Source organism: Lithobates pipiens, unplaced genomic scaffold, assembly GCF_037356315.1.
Source record: "Lithobates pipiens isolate NorthernLeopardFrog02 unplaced genomic scaffold, aLitPip1_a1.2 Scaffold_18, whole genome shotgun sequence".
NCBI classification, from domain to species: domain Eukaryota; kingdom Metazoa; phylum Chordata; class Amphibia; order Anura; family Ranidae; genus Lithobates; species Lithobates pipiens.
In genome coordinates, this window is record NW_027507758.1 from 191435274 (window position 1) to 191454779 (window position 19506).

At 44.8% G+C, this 19506-nt stretch overlaps 1 protein-coding gene across 1 annotated transcript in view; it reads left to right on the top strand.

Moving 5' to 3' along the window:
* The window catches only part of ARHGEF33 (Rho guanine nucleotide exchange factor 33), a 282191-nt gene that overhangs the window by 252870 nt on the left and 9815 nt on the right, over positions 1–19506 (top strand). The gene's annotated exons all lie outside the window — the stretch shown is intronic.

Here is a 19506-nt window from a genome sequence, read left to right on the forward strand (position 1 = left end):
CATCTCTCTCCCATTTCCCTTTACTTTTAATCATACCGCTTCTGTCTAGTAGTTTATCTCCCAGCCTGTTATATAGGAATGAGATCAATCCTTTGAGCGTGTCTCTGGACATAATTTGAGATAGCACCGGGATCTCGATCAACTGTATCTCCTGTGATCTAAATTGAGCCTGGATTGCGTGTCTGACCTGAAAGTACTTATAAAGCGAGTGATTTGATAAAGAGAATTCAGACCTTAGATCCATAAATGATCTAATATCTGAGTCTTGGAGCATTTGCGCTAGTTTATCTAACCCTTGGTTTACCCACTCCTTACATTTTTCCACCTTAAATAACTCATTTAAATTTCTATTGTCCCATAGGGGGGCCAACACGGATACCTGTTGGTATCCTAACAAGGCCTTAGCTGTTTTCCAGATTTTAGCAATCTGGGTGATCGTTGGGCAACGCATATTAAACGAGTTTGCTTCAAGCGCTTCCATAAGCGTGTTATGTGGGCACCCTAACATTAATAGCCTATAACAGGGATTGGCTTCGTTTTTTGTTATTGCTCCAGCTAAGTGTTGCAATTGGGCCGCTAGGTAGTAAAGTCTGGGATGTGGAATCGCCAACCCCCCTTCTTCCAGCGGCAGCTGCAAAGTTCGTAAACTAATCCTCGATGGACCCTTTTTCCATATACAAGATCTAAATAAAGCTTCTATTTTCTTGAACCACTTTTCCCCGATCCATAGAGGTGAGTTATGGAGGACATACAAGATTTGAGGAAGCCATACCATCTTGATCAGGTTGCAGCGGCCCGCCATTGAAAGGGGGAGGCGGCTCCAAATATCAGCCTTTTGTTTTAACTTTACTAAAAGGGGGGATAGATTATCATCTAAATAAGAGTTTACATCCCTAGTAATCCACACCCCCAGATATTTAAACTTCTCGACTTGTTTCAAGTTCCCGATGTCCTGGGGAGCACAAATATATCCACTTTCCAGTGGTAATATAGCAGATTTATCCCAATTAATGGTTAATCCTGATATATAACCAAATTCTCTGATCTTCTTCATTACCACTTTCAGTGAGGCTTGAGTATCCCCTAGGAAAAGTAAAATATCATCGGCAAACAATGCCATTTTTTCCTCTACCTGTCCTCTTCTAAATCCCTGTATATCAGGACTGGCCCTAATGGCTATAGCTAGCGGCTCCACCGCCATAACAAACAATAAGGGGGAGAGGGGGCACCCCTGCCTCGTGCCTCGTTCCAACAGAAATGTTTCAGAAAGCTCATTATTAATTTTAATTTTCGCTCTTGGATCCGTATATAACAATTTTATCCATTTAATAAATTTTGGTCCAAACCCAAATCTAATAAGCACATTAAATAGGTATACCCATTCGAGACTGTCGAATGCTTTAGCTGCATCCAGGGTCAAAACTGCTCTGGAGTCCCCATTGTCCACCAAAACCTGTGTATTCAAAAAAAGTCTACGTATGTTAACGCTAGTAGACCTATTCGGGATAAAACCCGACTGGTCGGGATGAATGAGCTTTTGGACACTTCTTTTTAAGCGTGTTGCAAGCACTTTCGCTAGAATTTTTACGTCCGACCCCAACAACGAGATCGGGCGGTATGAGGCCGGGTCCATAGAGTCTTTGTCCTCTTTGGGAATAACCACTATTGTGGCTTCCAACATCGAAGAGGGCAGAGCTCCACACTCAAAGGAATGTCTCAATGTCTCCAGCAGTTGTGGCAGCAGGACCCCTCCATATCTCTTGTAGACCTCGATTGGCAAACCATCTGGTCCTGGTGCTTTTAAGTTAGACATCCCTGCCACTGCACTTTGGAGTTCCTCAATAGTAATCGGGGCCTCCAATACTGCTAGATCCTCTAGTGTTACTGTTGGCATATTCAGATTCCCCAGAAAAGCAGCTATAGCTCCCCCTTCATTCCCCCCTTGGGACTTATACAGTGAACTGTAATAATGGTAAAATACATTATTAATAGTGGATGTTTCAGACGTAATCTCCCCCTCTGGTGTCCTAATCGCCAATATCGCTGGAGGGGCCGTATTTGCTTTAATCAGCAGGGACAGCATTCGTCCCACTCTCTCTCCCTCCCCAAAGTTTGCTTGTTTCTGCAATATACATTTATTTTCTATCTTACGCCTAGTAATTGTCTTGAATTCTTGCTGTTTATCAAGCCAAGCCTTCTGGGTAGTAGGGTTCGGGTTTACAGTATACTGTCTTTCTGTCTCTAGCACCGCCTTAGTAACTTCCTCTTCCTGTTTTTTCAATTCGGCCCTATTCCTAGCAGTTGATTGAATAAAAAGACCTCTTAAAAAGGCTTTTAAAGAATCCCAAACAACTCCTACTGGCGCTGTACCTACATTGATATTAATGAACTCCTTTAAGTCAGTTGTCACCCGGTCCGCGTCTTTTATTAATTCCAGCCAAGCAGGGTCGATTTTCCATTGGCTAGGACCTTGTTTCTTGCCAATGCAAAATGTCAATATTAGGGGGGAGTGGTCCGAGATACTTCTTGGACCATATTCTATCTCATCCACTCGTGGCATCGCACTACTATTCAGCAAAGCCATATCGAGTCTCGATAGTGTAGAGAAGGAGGTTGAGTAACATGAGTATTGTCGCTCCCTCGGATACCGAGTGCGCCATGCATCGTATAAACCTGCCTCACTTAGGAAGCGGGCTAGCCTCGTGGAATCTTTCACTATTGATGTATTTACGATTGGGAACCTGTCCATAGATTTATCCAAAACTTCATTAAAATCCCCTACTACTATCACAGGGATATCAGGTTTATCTATTACAAAAGATAATAACTCATATAAAACCTCTAATTTAAATGGAGGAGGGATATATATGTTGGCTATCACGTAGGGATTATTTTCAATTTGGCAATATAAGAAAATATATCTACCCTTTTCATCTATACAACTATTATGGCAAAGAAACCGAACCGCCCTATCGACAAGAATGCTAACCCCTCTTGCATAGGTTGAAAATACGGAATGGAACTGGGTCTGGTATTTCCGACCTTGCAGACACCGAATCGTATCACCTGTTAAGTGCGTCTCCTGAAGACACAATACTCCGGGTCCTTTGCCCTCTAAAGCTGACAAAACCACTTTTCTTTTGGTCGGATCTCCCAGACCCCGCACATTCCATGATACTATCTTAATTCTTTTCGCCTGCATCACCACTTAGCGATCTGCAATTTGGGCAGGACTCTCAAAAACCATATAAAGAATAATGAATAAGAAAAGAAAAAAATAAAATAAAAAATTCCCTTCCCTATCCCTTTCCTGCCAATCAACAACCCGCATATTAGGTGGTCTAGGCCAAGAAACGCAAAGGGAAGGAGAAAAAGAAAATGGTGAGAGATATACAAACATGATAATACCAAAAAATTCTCTCTCTCCCTTTTTCCCCTTAGTTTTACACATGTGTATCCTATATTCTACATAATAGTGCATCTCAAAATTTGTGTATCTTTGTATTATTTTGGTAGCAAAATAAAGGGTATGTGTCCTATGCTCTACATAATAGTGCTTCTCAAAATTTATGTATCCTTGTATTATTTTGGTGGCAAAATAAAAGGTATGTGTCCTATACTTTACATAATAGTGCTTCTCAAAATTTGTGTATCCTTGTATTATTTTTATTACTCTTCCCTTTCCCCACCTTCCCATCCCGTCTCTCCCTCCTCCCCTTTTACCAAACCCCCTCCCCCATCCCCCCCCCCCTCGCCCCATAGGGCTACCCCCTGGGGGTATATTTGTGACCTTCTCACGACACTCCCACCACTCACCCATACCAATCCTACTGGGTGCTTTCACCCAGAATCTACCCCCACTCACGGGGACCTCTTGTCCCCCACTACAAATGCTAAATTACCCTCAACCCATCCTTATTGCTCAACCCCCGCCCCCACCTACATTGTGCAATATACAAAATATAGCAAATTTACAACTAATACACTCCTTGTTTCTACCTACCCCCCCAAAATATATAACCCTAAGTCCTTTGAAATCCACCCAACTACCCTGCAATGTGCACTTATAGATCCTTTTTTGTTTCATCTAGCCATTGGGATGCCTCTCCTGGCGTATTGAAAAAGAGCATTTTCCCTAATGCCTTCACCCTTAAACGCGCTGGATATAGGAGCGCATAATCTAGCTTAAATTTAACCATTTCTCGTTTGACTGGTATAAATTCGGCTCTTCTTTTCTGGAGGTCAGGGGAGAAATCAGGGTACAAGGAGACCCTAGCTCCTTTATATCTGATGTCTCCCCTCATTCTAGCCTCTCGTAATAAGGACACTTTATCCTGGTAATTGAGGATCTTAAGCATTATGGGCCTAGGGCGCTCCCCCACCTGGCGAGCTTTTACCGGGGTACGGTGTGCCCGTTCTATTGCAAATGTCGGGGTAAATGTTGCGGTCCCAAAAAGTTCTCGGAACCACCCCTCAAGGAAACCAATCAAATTAGTCCCCTCACAGTGTTCGGGAAGGCCTAGTACTCTGATATTATTTCTTCGATTTCTGTTCTCCATCTCATCGAGTTTATCCGCTTGTATATTGACTGTTTTCTTAAGTGCTTCAACTTCCTGCCTCACTGGTCTCAGCTCATCTTCTATTGTGCTCATACGTTCCTCAAGTTCAGTAGTTCTTAATATAGTCCTATTCAGTTCCTGCCTCATAGTCAATAGTTCCTCCTTTATATGTCTTAGCTGCACATCAAAATTTGATATCGAATCTTTGCATTCCTTAATTGCGTTAAAAATGTCTCTTAATGTAGGTTCCTCGTCCAGGTTACCTGTCATTAGTAAATGAGAGCTGGTTGTTTCTGGATTTGTTGTCACTATTCCTACTTTACTTCCCCCTCCCTTGCTGCCCCCCAATTTAGCAGCTATTGGGGTGGGGGGGTTAACCACCGACTGGCCTTGGCTCCTTCTATCGGCCGAGGAGTTTTTAATATCTTTATTGTCTTTATTATGTAGATTTGCCTGCTGGAGGCTTGATTTACTGGGTGAAGCTGGACCAGAGTGAGCATAGCGCTCCAGTTTTGCCGCCGCCGATGCCGAGGCCATTTGATTACTTTTGTCCTTGGCAGCCCGCGTGATTTGTTGACCCTCTGAGGGTGTTTGCACCTCAGGGGATCTTTTTCTTGACATAATTAGGTTAAACAGATTATATGACCGCGTATAAGCCCGCCTTACCAGTCAAAAAAAAAGGAATTTTCAAGGGGAAGGGGACCACGATGTTATGGCGTCACTCCTAATGTAGATGACACTCCCTTATTTATTTATCAGAAGGGGCAATATTAATCAGCAGCTGGCCTCCAACCTCCGCAGACAGCCCCACCGCCAAAGACTCATTGCCGTATATTGATATATTTATACTAATGTATATATGCTTATATTCACAATATATAGTCAAAGTGGAGCATAACAGTCAGTGGTTTACTTCGTTAATAATTTAAGACCAAAGGAAGAGAGGCACTTATCCCAATTGCCAGTACGTAGCCTCACAGAACCATTGGAACAATAACAGGGTATTCAGAAACTTCCTCTCACTTCTCCATAGTATTAGGCAGTCAATGCAGTTGTGTATTTATTGCCACTTATCTTAGTGCTGGTCCGTAGTCATACAGCGCTCAACCGGTCTGTGCAGGATATCCAGGTTGTCCAGATCTTCCAGATCTTCCTCTCTCTCCTCCAAAACTTTCGGACAAGCAGCGCTGTCAGTGTATGTTTCGCTTCACTTAACAGCTAATCTGGTTGAAAGGTAACGAGCAGCGAGCGAAAAAGGAGGGGGGCGGGGGGGTGGAAACTCGACACAGGAGTCCCCTCTCGTCAATACATCCGCCAAACAACCCACTGCCCAGAGCCTATAGTGGATAACGGACCCGCCGTACGTGACTGCACATCAAGCTCATTCGGAGCAGGGGGAGAGACTTTACGGCGTCACAAGGAGCTCGGGCCGCATGAAGTCTCGCGAGATCTCCAGCGGCACTCTCGGCTCCTGCTCAAACAGCCCGGTATAGATAACAGCCACCCCCGTGCTCCGACAAGGCAGGAAAAGGCAGAGGAGAAAAAAAGGAACGCTCGAGCTCGGAGGTACCAGCCACAGCGGCTCAGGTTAAAATGTCAAACATTTAGACAATATATGGATAGGCATAGAAGCCTAACAGCAACCATACTACCATATAAACTCTATATACTGAGGGCTTCAGGCGGCATCAGGTAGTCCAGGGAGGATCAAAGCGAGGGCATCAAAGCAGGCCGGGCAGCACGGGACAGAGCAACACCATGCTCTCACTCTCCACACACCTCCCCACCCATCCACATCCGGTCACTCCCCCCCAGACAAGCCGTGTAAATCCTTTCTGGGCATGCGCCATTCTTAGTCCGTCGAACTAGCATACTGACGAGCGGATTGTCCGCTGAAACCAAAGTATGACGGACAGAATTTAGAAAAATCCGAAATACTTAGTACGCCAGACTGCACGCTGAAAAAGTCTGCTGAAGTCCACACACGAGCGGACTGTCCGCTGAAATGTGTTTCGACGGACTAAGTACGCCATACAGTCCGCCCGTGTGTACGCGGCATTAGAAGAAAACTTGTTAGAATTTGCAAATGATCAGGACTACAAAGCCACAGTAGTTTCTTTGAGTTGGATAACCGTTTGAATAGTAAACTGGATAAGCTGGAGAGAGATGCCATCGCTGGGAAATAAGATAAGATGACAAGAGATCGTATTGATTATATGAGTAATAACGTCTACACCTGGAAGAAACCCTATTTCTCTGATCATCCACGTAAAAATTCAACCAATAAATGTGTCGTTTTCTCAGATCTTGAAAATGAATCTGCCAATGAAAGCTTAGCAGTCACTGCATCCGATTCCTCACCTGAGACCACCAGTCAGCCAAGGGGCAGTAATCTTGCTGTGAATTCACAGACTTTAAACTTGAATGCTGGGGCCTCAAGAAAAAGAAAACTACAAGAAAACAAGGAGAGGAGGGAGAAAACACCAACAGTGTCAACGGAAGCCGATACCAGCTCCAGGGTTACTCCCAACGGTAACCACCAATATCCTCAATTTTTCCCAACGGACTTTGCATGAGGCAGAGGTATCTCTACTATCGAAAGGACAAAATTTTTGTCCAACCAGATGTTTTGTTTTATTTGGTACAATATTGGATGTTAACAAATTTGTCTGCTCATTAACCTTAAGGAAACATTATATTGGTGAATGTATGGATGAAGAGGCTTCTTCCAATGTTGAGTCTGCGGTGGTTGAGATTCCTCCCTCTCCCCAATTGTTTTCTAAAGCATGTATTTTGAATGATTTAGTTGATTTAGCTTTTAAATCTAATCCTAGCCCTGTAGAACTCAAATCCGATTTCTAGCCAGTTGGGTCATAGGGGAAGGACATGGATCTTTTTCAAAAACTTGTGGAAAGGGATTTGACTCATCTAGCCTGTAAATCTCCTGTTAAGTGCATGTTTAAAAATCTTACAGGTCCTGAAAAATTGCCACTCAGAAATCTTAGCGAGGATGATAGCATTGCTATCAGAAATGCCGATAAGAAGGAGGGCTCAGTGGTGGTTTTGGACATGAGGTCTATTGAACTGAAGCCACACGTCAATCATCTGATCCTGAAACCTATTTGCCTCTTAAAAGTGACACCACACAGTCTTTCAAAAAATAATTATCTTCACTATTAGATGGGGGGTTTACGGTAGGCATATTTACATCAAAAGAAAAGGACATGTTTATTCCAGAATGCCTTATAATGCCCATCTTCCACCATCTCCCTAAAATCTTTAAGGGATGTACCCCCTAAGAGGGAGGCCCATTGTCGTGGGCATTGGCTCTCTTACCGAGAGCCTGGGCCAATGGTTGGACCACCAGTGACAACCCTTAGTGGTTGTGGGAACAGAGGGGCGCCAGACTGAGTGCAGTATAAATCATATATTTAATAAAAACAAGTAGTAACTCACAGGTTAAATTAGATGAGTTCAGTATGTGGTGAAAATCGCCAGTCCTGGAGTCTCATAAAAGTCTTCCCTTTGCAGCCTGGGGCACTGGTGTGATCTTACAGGGATCCAGAGAATGCTGGGAACCAGGAGGCAGGAAACAAGACGCAGCTGGTCGTGACTTCACAGGAACAGGAAATGGGATTATTCACAGTGGCAAGGAATGGTAATGCATTTTGAAGCTACAGCTTCTTCATCAGACCATGATTGGCTGGCAAACCTGGCAGTCTTATATTACAGAGGAAATAGAAACAGAGAGATCTGATGGGCTGGCCAGCCCGTCAATCAAATACACAGATTCAAAGAGGTAGATGGCTGGAGACCGAAGTGAATGTAAATAGGAGTAAGAAGCTTGCTGATTATTAGTGGAAGATAAGTTTATAACGTTTGCAGAAATCGATCAATTCACTAATTAATTAAATACATAAATATAAAATGTATAAATATACCTCAAATTTTAAATGAATACATTTTTATAAGTAAATTAACTAAAAAATGAATTAAGAAAATTATTAGCAATTTGGAAATCAATTGATTATTATAAATTATAATGAATTAATAAAATGGTGAGAATGGAGGAAAGAGAGGACTCTATGCTAGGTATAATATTAAGGTTCTAAGTTATATCATGACCAAAAATACTTCTCAAAAGGATAAAATCGAATCTTCAGATAATAAATGGTTAATGGATAATGCTGGTGATACCCACTGTGTATATATGTGTGCACACATATAGTCATACATATACACACACACAAATACAATAACAGCTCATGCATACCCACATACCTGCACGTACGTGTAGTTGTAAACATGTACATGTGCAACAAACGCATGTATATACGTGAGTATATACAAACATCTTTCTGTCCCAATACTCTCTAGAGGGAACATAATATTGTATAAAAAAGGGAAGGGGAAGAAAAAAAAAAGGCGGTGCCAAATTTGTGTTTGTTGTCCAAATGAGCTATTTAGTGGATAAAACTGGGTATCCATTCACCAGTAGCCGGGCAACCCACTGAGGCATGACCAGGGGAAAAATCACAACAGCACCTGATTAAATAACAGTGCTGATTTCGATCTCCTCGTTCATTCCTCTAGGCGACATAGTATCCAAAGTGAAAATCCAGTACGTTTCCTGACGGCACAGTCTTTTGAAACGTTCTGCTGGGGGAAATTTATCTGGAATTGATTCAAGGACCCAAACTTTTAGATCCTTGGATGATTGTTTATGATATTCTAGAAAGTGGTGGGGGACCAAAGTGAAAATCCAGTACGTTTCCTGACGGCACAGTCTTTTGAAACGTTCTGCTGGGGGAAATTTATCTGGAATTGATTCAAGGACCCAAACTTTTAGATCCTTGGATGATTGTTTATGATATTCTAGAAAGTGGTGGGGGACACTGTGCTTAGGGAGACCAGCATCGACATCTGTCGCTGTTCACCCCTGTTTTTAACCCTTAGTGGTTACCTTAGGGACACTAAACAACTACTTGTCAAATTTAAAGATTTTGAGTGGAATGACAGTTTAACCACTTCAGCCCCGGAAGGATTTACCCCCTTCCTGACCAGAGCAATTTTTGCGATTTGGCACTGCGTCGTTTTAACTGACAGTTGCGCAGCCGTGCGACGTTACACCAAACCAAAATAATGTCCCTTTTTTCCCCACAAATAGAGCTTGTATTGATTTGTGGTTTTTATTTTTTCCACTATAAACAAAAAAAAGCAACAATTTTGAAAAAAAAGCAATATTTTTTACTTTTTGCTATAATAAATATCCCCTAAAAATGTCCTCAGTTTAGGCCGATGTATTCTTCTACATATTTTTGGTAAAAAAAAATCGCAATAAGCGTATATTGATTGGTTCACGCAAAAGCTACAGCGTCTACAAAATAGGGGATAGATTTATGCATTTTTATTATTCTTTTTTTTTTAATTAGTAATAGCGGTGATCTGCAATTTTTATCATGACTGTGACATTGCGGCACACATCAGACACTTTTGAGACTATTTTGGGACCATTGTCATTCATACAGCGATCAGTGCTAAAAAACGGCACTGATTACTGTGTAAATGACACTGGCGAGGAAGGGGTTAAACACTAGGGGACGATCAAGGGGTTAAGTGTGTCCTAGGGAGTGATTCTAACTGTGGGGGGGGTGAGCTCACTACAACATCCAGAGATCACTGCTCCCGATGACAGGGAGCAGTAGATCTCTGTCATGTTGCTAGGCACAACAGGCAAATGCCTTTTACATAGGAATTTCCCTGTTCTGCCGCTCTGTGACATGATCGCGGGACACCGGCGGACATCAAGTCCACAGGACCCACGGGCACAGTCACGCAGTACGCATTGGGCGTGTGCCCACTAGTCCCGCAAATTAAAGGGGACGTACAGGTACGCCTATTTGCCCGCCGCTGCCCTTGTGCCGATGTATATCAGCGTGCGGCGGTCAGCAAGTGGTTAAAGTGGGTTACTTGCGATGTTACAAGTTTTTATATTCCTTTATTCCTCATTCTCTAGACTTACAAGCAGTCTCCTTCTTTTTGATCAGATATAGTGGTTATTCCCTTGTCCATCAGGAGTTCATTTTGTTGAGTTTAGAATATTTAATCACTCACAATTATTTTATGTTTGACGGGGACTGTTACTTACAGAGATGCGGGGGCCTCTAGGGGAGCCAATTTTTCCCCTCCCTAGCCAATCTCTACATAGGATGGTGGGAGAGGTCCCGCATCTTTGGAACTGACAGTCCCCGCCGTTCAGACACCACAAATGGTTGTTCTATATGAATGACAATGACCTAAATATGCTGTTCACGGGACATTGGGATCCCAAATCCATTGATTTCCTTGATGTATAGTTGAGGGGTGAAGACAATAGGGTGACATCAAGTCTCTTTAGGCGTTAAACTGGCAGTAACACACACAGAAGTAAATGGCATTAAACTTGCAGTAACACACCCAAAACTATATGGAGTTAAACTGGCCTGGCAGCACACAGAACTATATGGCGTTAAACTGGCAGCAAGGCACACAAAACTATATGGCGTTAAACCGGCAGTAACGCACACAGAACTATATGGCTTTAAACTGGTCTATTCATTCTGGTGCCATGCAAGCCTTAAATAGGCTTAAAATGCTTTCAGCGACCACCACTATTCTTACCTTCATATTCACAGACCTTTTTATTCCTCTACCTTTTCTCCTGCTTTTTATCATACTTTTAATGGTCACTGTCCTTTGCTCTGCTCATGGAGGCCGCTGCCCAAGCAGACCATCTACAGTCTGTAAGGTAAGGGGTGTTTTGGTAAGTAGCGAAGATGTGGAAAAAGAGAGGAATGCCACTAATACCATCTTATCTGGATAGCCCCGTCAGGTCATCAAGATCCCCTCACTCCAGGTGTAAAGAAAGTTCAACACATAATTCCTCTTTGGGAAATAGACGTTCCAGAAGAAGCCAGTCAAGATCTTCCTCCCATCACCATCATTCACACCAAAGAAAGTCATCTTCAACCCATAAAACACATAGCAGTGACCGCACGCGCCCTATGGCCAATGCCTGCTGGGTATGCATTGCTCCGGCTCTTCCTGACAAGCTAACATGCCAAACATGCCTGGAAGAAGTAACAAGAGAAAAAGAAACGGATGGAAGGGAGGTAACCGATATTATCTGAGAATCGGTAAGAGAATCGATACTATAAGTGTCAGCTCCAGAACCAGATAGACCAGCTCCGAGCACATCAACAGCCACTTTACCTATGCCTGCAAACTCAGACAACTCCTCTGACAAATTCCACAGGCTTTGATTTTGCTTTATTAGACCCATTCACAAAATCAGCAAAAGAAGCGTTTGGTTGGGAAGAATCAAAGGAAGCACCACGCAAGATTAAAACATATTTCCTAAATTTAAAAAACGAATCAGAGACCTTCCCATTTATAGATGAATTGGAAGACCTGATAAAAGACGAGTGGCAAAAACTGGAAAAAAAAATTAGCCCTAAGAGGTTAGCAAAGCTATATCCATTAAAAGAGCCAAATGTTTACACACTCATTTCAGCATCAGTCAGTGACACATGCTTAATGCACCTGGGCCTTCATGTGACTTTGCCTATTGAAGATGCGGTAACTTTCAGAGATGCACTTGATCACAAAACTGACCTTGATCTTAAAAGATCTTACTCAGCAGCAGGGGGTGCTGGTAGACCAGCGATCGCACTGGCAGCGGTAGGAAGAGCAATCGATTGCTGGACTTCCAGTGTCGAAAAGCTACTTCTAGAAGTAGCGGAACAAGAAAAAATAGTAACCACTGTTACAAGAGCTCAGTCTAGCTGGGGATTTTGTGGCCGAAGCCTCAGTGAACAGATCTTCGGCAAGAGCCATGCTGGCCTCGGTAATGTTAAGAAGAGCACTGTGGTTAAAGCCATGGGTTGCAGATCCAGCTTCCAAAACAAACTGGTGTAATATACCCTATGACAGAAAAAATTTGTTCAGTGAAAAACTAGACTCTGCCATCTTAAAGATCACAGGTGGTAAATCAGGCCTCATTCTGTCCGACAGAAGGCCAAAACAACAAAAAACTGCACCATATAGACACAATGTCCCAGAGAGGTATAAAGAGGTGAGTTAACATAGAAGAAATTTGAGCAAAAGTGGAGAAAAACCCAATCTTCTTTTCTGAGGTTACAAAAGTCAAAACCCGCTAGCACAGGGGATTAACAGAAATCCTTTTAAAGGTGCACCAGTCCAGCCTGCAATAGTAGGAGCCAGACTCAGACTATTCACACAGGTTTGGGGAGATCCCATAAAAGATCCCTGGACAATATCCACTATCCACTTCAGTCACAAATCAAGATTTAACCAGTTAACGCATGTAAATATACGTCGGCAGAATGGCACGGATGGGCACAATTACGTACCCATACGTGCCTGCCTTCCAGCGGGTGGGGGGTCCGATTGGACCCCCTTCCACTGGCTGCAGCGGTCCGTTTCGCTTCAGGAGCGATCCAGGATGAGGGGATGGCCGTTGGTTCCTGGCCATCCCCTCTCGATCACTCCTGGCGAATGAGAAGCTTCCCCCGCCTGTGTAGTGTAAACACAGGCAGAAGGAAGTGATGTCACTCTCCTCGGGGCGGTCTTTTTGACAGGACGGCGAGGAGAGAAGACATAGTAAGTGTGCACCAACACTACACTGACATGTAGGTACACATAGGCACACTGTCACCCCCCGATCACCTCCCCCCCCAGTCACAGTGTCACTGATTGCAGTGATCATTTATTTATTGATCACTGCATTTAGTGTCAGTTGTAACTGTAAAAACTGTCAGGGCAGTTAGTGTTAGGTCCAGGTTAGCCCCCTACCCCCCCAATAAAGGTTTAACCCCCTGATTACCCCTAGAGCTGGTTAGCCAGTTAGTTATTTAGGTTCCCGTCAGGTTTTTATATAGCGTCAGGGACCCCCATATACTACCTAATAAAGGTTTAACCCCTTGATTGCCCCTAGAGCTAACCCTTTCACCCCCTTGCCAGTGTCACTAAGCGATCGTTTTTCTGATCGCTGCATTAGTGTCACTGGTGCTGCTAGGTAGCTAGTTATTTTTTAAGTTCACCGCCAGGTTTTTATAGTGTTAGGTACCCCCATATACTACCTAATAAAGATTTTAACCCCCTGATTGCACCTAGAGTTAACCTGTCACGTACCTTACAGCGGAGTCAGACTGCTGAGGGTGGCCTCTCGCACGGTTCCGGTCACCACGCCCCTGGAGATGGGAACAGGGAGCGTGAGGGCACGAAAGGGTGCAGGTGCCTGCAGATGGAAGTAGAAGGCCTTGGAGATGCTGGGTCCTCACGGTAGAAGAGGTGTAGACTGGTTACGTAGGTAGGCACCGGAAGATCAGCAGGTGTGCAGGGAGCACTACGTGTCTGGAACAGGCAGGATCGGCAACTGGCAGGCAATGCGGTACAATAACAAGAGACAGGTGCGTAATCAGGAACAAGCAAGGGGTCTGGTAACGTGCAAGCAAACGAGGTACAGAATCAGGAGACAAGCCAAAGTCGAAAGTCCAAGCCGGGGTCAGAGGTAGTCCAGGAGATAGCAACACAGGGAATCCAAGAGTGGGTATCAGGAACGGGTCACAGGAACAAGATCACAGGAGCAAGGTCACAGGAGCAACGATCAGGTCTTACATTTACAGCTGAAGACGATCCAGCACTGGTGTCAGGCCAGGACCCTGTTTATATAGAGGGAAGTGAGCCAGGATTGGTGGAAGTGGCCGTCTGTGCGTGAAGACGTACATCCGTTCAGTTTGCGCGGGTGTTTTCGCGTGTTCGGATTGGCGTACATCCACGTGTTCGGTTTAGCATACGTCCTGTTCGTCCTGGAACTCGTACGCCTCTGACGGAGACACCGCGCATGGCGCCTGGAACGAACGGGAACTGCTGCTATACGGGGACGGGCATACGTACGGTGAGTTCCCTGACAGTGCCCCCCCCTTAAGGGCAGCCTCCGGGTGCCCCTTTGAACCGACCTTTGAGAGCGATGAAAAGCCCGTATAAGCCTCTGGGCATGAAGATTCGCTTCGGGTTCCCAGGAATTTTCTTCGGGGCCAAAGCCTTTCCACTTAATCAAGTATTGGTTTTGTCCTTGCCGCTTCCTGTAATCCAGAATGGCTTCGATCTCAAACTCCTCCTCCCCATCTATCAATATAGCTTCTGGAGAGCATAACTCCCGAACTGGAAAGGAATTGGGTACATCAGGTTTAAGTAGAGAAGTGTGAAATACAGGATGGATTTTAAATGAGCCGGGAAGTTCAAGTTCATAGGCTACCGAATTAATTTTCTTCTTAATTGGAAAAGGCCCCAAATATCTGGGTCCCAATTTTTTAGAGGGACACGCCAGTTTCAGGTTTGCGGTTGACAGCCATACACGATCACCGATTTTTAAATCCAATTCTCCCCTTCTCTTCCTGTCAAAAAATTTTTTATCGTCCTCCTGAGCCTTAGAAAGGGTTTCTTTAAGTACCTGATTGTTGATAACAAAGAAATTCAGCCTATCCTGGACAGCTGGTACAGGAGAATCCGGTAAGGATGTTGGCAAGAAGGAGGGATGAAAACCATAGTTAGAATAAAATGGTGACTGGTTTGTGGCAGAATGAGTAGAGTTATTAAATGCAAATTCTGCTAAGGGTAGTAACGAAGCCCAATCCTCCTGAGAAAAAGAAGTGAAACAACGTAAATATTGTTCCAAGGTTTGATTAGTGCGTTCGGTCTGCCCGTTTGTTTGGGGATGGTAAGCTGAAGAGAAATTTAACTTGATACCCAAAGTTTCACACAATGATTTCCAAAATTTTGACGTGAATTGGACTCCACGATCAGAGACAATATCACCAGGAATTCCATGGAGTCTGACAATTTCCCTAATGAATACTCTGGCTGTCTCGGTTGCAGATGGAGTTCCCTTCATGGGAATAAAGTGTGCCATTTTGGAAAAGCGATCCACCACCACGAAGATAGAGGAAAATCCTTCAGAGGGGGAAGCTCAACAATAAAGTCCATTGCGATCTTATCCCATGGTCTTTCAGGGATAGGTAATGGCCTCAATAATCCCCAGGCTTTATTTTTGCTGTTTTTATTCCGGAGGCAGGTTGAACAAGAGCTAACATAGTTCCTGCAGTCTTTCGCGAGGTTTGGCCACCAGAAATGCCTTTGAACTAAATTTGTCGTTTTGTGACCCCCGAAGTGACCCGCCAGGGGATAGTCATGACAAACCTGTAGAACGGAGGTGCGAAGGTTTTGAGGGATGAATAATTTGCTTCCTCGCCAGAAAAGACCATCTTTTTCTTGGAGGTTCATTTCTGGAGGGACTGATGCACCTCGAGACGACTGCCGAACCTGTGATAGAAAACTGGTTTGTGTTAATAGGAAGTTTCCAGCTTGCAAAATAGTGTCTGGAGGGGATGAGGCTTCAGTTTCAGAGAACATGCGGGATAATGCGTCGGGTTTACTGTTCTTGGATCCTGGTCTGTAGGTTATGTGAAAATTAAAACGGGAGAAGAAAAGAGCCCATCTTGCCTGCCAGGGGCCTGAGACGCTTAGCTGTTCTGAGATATTCCAAATTTTTATGATCTGTAAAAATCAATACTGGATGTGTTGCCTCCTCAAGAAGGTACCGCCATTCTTCTAAAGCCAGTTTGATTTCTAGAAGTTCCCGATCTCCCACATCGTAGTTCCTTTCTGATGTATTTAGTTTTTTGGAAAAGAACGCTACAGGATGCATTAATGATTTAGGCCCTTGGCGTTGGGACAGAATGGCGCCTACAGCGCTCTCTGAAGCGTCCACTTCCAGAGTGTAAGGTAGAGCAGGATCAGGTTGTTTGAGTATTGGGGCCGATGTGAATAATCCTTTTAGTTTATCGAACGCAGCTTGGGCCTCGATGGACCATCGAAAACGGTTTTGTTTGCTGGTGAGTTGCGTGATGGGGGCTATAACACTGGAAACGTTTTTGATAAACTTCCTGTAAAAATTTGAGAATCCAATGAAGCGCTGTACCCCTTTTTTATCAGTTGGAGGTGGCCAGGATAAAATGGCTGAAACCTTTTGAGGATCCATCTCTATTCCCTCTGTTGATATTACCAGACCCAGGAAGTGAATGGTCTGCTGTTCGAATTCGCACTTCTCGGCCTTGGCGTAGAGCCCATGTTGCCTTAATCTCAGGAGAACTTGTTTCACATGGTCACGATGGGTTTCTAGAGAGTCTGAAAATACCAAAATATCATCCAAATAAACAATTACAAATAAATCCAAAAAGTCCCTGAAAATGTCATTAACAAAATGTTGAAAAGTGGCTGGGGCGTTGCAGAGTCCAAATGGCATGACCAGATACTCAAAGTGGCCAAAACGTGTCCGAAAAGCCGTTTTCCATTCGTCCCCCTTACGGATTCTGATTAGGTTTTTGGCCCCTCGTAAATCCAGCTTTGTAAATATTTTGGCTGATCGAAGTCTCTGGAATAATTCTGGAATTAATGGAAGGGGGTAGCGATTTTTAATCGTCACTTTATTTAAATCCCTGTAATCCACACATGGGCAGAGTGAATGGTCCTTTTTTTCAACGAAAAATATTCCAGCACCGGCTGGAGAAGATGAATGTCGGATAAATCCTTTCTTGAGGTTCTCATCGATGTATTCTTTGAGGACCAGGAGTTCAGGTTCCGATAGAGGGAATATCCTCCCGAATGGAATTTCGGCTCCAGGCAATAACTCGATTGGGCAATCGTAGACCCGATGAGGAGGTAGTGTGTCCGCCTTTCTTTTGTCAAACACGTCCAGGAATTTGTGGTATGTGGTTGGGACCAACCCCTGGAGCTCAGATGTAGGACCCGAACAGGCAATGACCGGAACCAGGTGGTTTGAGGTCCTGACACAATTTTGAAGGCAATAAGTGGACCGAAACACTACCTCACCGGTTATCCAGTTTATTTGGGGATTATGGGCTTGTAACCATGGCATTCCCAAAATGATTGGGAAGAGTGGTGAAGAAATGACATCCAAGCAGATTAATTCTTGGTGACCGGATAGAATGTTGGCGAGCAGTGGTTGAGTCTCATGGGTAATGGGACCTGATCTGATGTTGGATCCATCTGCTAACCGTATAGAAAGTTGGCGTTGCTTGAGTGCCAATGGAATGTTGTGTTGCAGAACGAGAGTATGGTCAATGAAGCAACTACAGGCGCCCAAATCAATTATAGCTTGGACCTGGAGTGTTCCTCCTGGAAGCTGTAAGGAAAAGGGAACAGCTATATGAATTGATTTCGTCAGAGGTAATGCATTGGATACAAGAGGTGAGTCTTTGAACTTACGAATTTTATTTGGACATGTATTCGCATAGTGACCAGCTTCCCCACAGTAGAGGCAAAGGTTGTTCTGGCGCCGGCGTAGCTTCTCCTCAGAAGACAATGGTGAGCGAAGTAATCCTAGTTGCATTGGCTCTGGAGCTTCGGAGATGGGAGCAGGTGTGGAGGTAGGAGGATAATTAGGAACCTTGGGTAACATCCAAGTGGGGCGAAACTGACCAACTCTTTCAGCTCTCCGTTCCCTAAGACGGCGGTCAATTTGGATTGATACCTGTATGAGGTCTTCCAAAGAACTGGGAACTTCGATGCGGGCTAATTCGTCCTTTAATGGTTCGGACAGTGCAATGCGGAATTGGTAACGTAGGGCGGCGTCGTTCCATTGAGTGTCAGAACTCCACCGCCTAAAGTCCGTCACGTAATCCTCTACAGGTCTGCGACCCTGTCGCAGAGCATGGAGACTGGCCTCAGCAGTGGTGGCACGCTGAGGATCGTCGTATAATTTAGCCATCTCATTCAGAAAAGAGTCCGTAGTGTCAAGTAGAGGGCTGGCCTGTTCCAAGAGGCGATGGGTCCAGGTCTGAGGTTCCCCCAGAAGCAAGGAGACGATGAACCCAACTTTTGTGCTTTCCAAGGAAAAGGTGCAAGGCTGTAGCAGGAAGTATAACTGGCATGTATTACGAAAAGCACGGAATTTGCTGCGATCTCCGGAAAACCGCTCTGGGGTAGGAACTCGAGGCTCCGGGGATGGCACCACTATTGCAGGCATGGATGCTGGAGTTGCCGGACTGGCGGACCGAGATGCTGTAGCCCCTTGGGAGGCAGTAGTGTTTGGAGTTAATGACTCCACCCTCTGCTCGAGTTGATGGTAACCGTCTTGCAGGCCTTGAACTGCTTGGGTAAGGGCAGAGATCTGTTGGCACAAAGCTTCCAGAGGTGAGGCCCCCCTGTCTGACTCCATGTTTGGCTGGATCGTACTGTCACGTACCTTACAGCGGAGTCAGACTGCTGAGGATGGCCTCTCGCACGGTTCCGGTCACCACGCCCCTGGAGATGGGAACAGGGAGCGTGAGGACACGAAAGGGTGCAGGTGCCTGCAGATGGAAGTAGAAGGCCTTGGAGATGCTGGGTCCTCACGGTAGAAGAGGTGTAGACTGGTTACGTAGGTAGGCACCGGAAGATCAGCAGGTGTGCAGGGAGCACTACGTGTCTGGAACAGGCAGGATCGGCAACTGGCAGGCAATGCGGTACAATAACAAGAGACAGGTGCGTAATCAGGAACAAGCAAGGGGTCTGGTAACGTGCAAGCAAACGAGGTACAGAATCAGGAGACAAGCCAAAGTCGAAAGTCCAAGCCGGGGTCAGAGGTAGTCCAGGAGATAGCAACACGGGGAATCCAAGAGTGGGTATCAGGAACGGGTCACAGGAACAAGATCACAGGAGCAAGGTCACAGGAGCAACGATCAGGTCTTACAGGAACAGCTGAAGACGATCCAGCACTGGTGTCAGGCCAGGACCCTGTTTATATAGAGGGAAGTGAGCCAGGATTGGTGGAAGTGGCCGTCCGTGCGTGAAGACGTACATCCGTTCAGTTTGCGCGGGTGTTTTC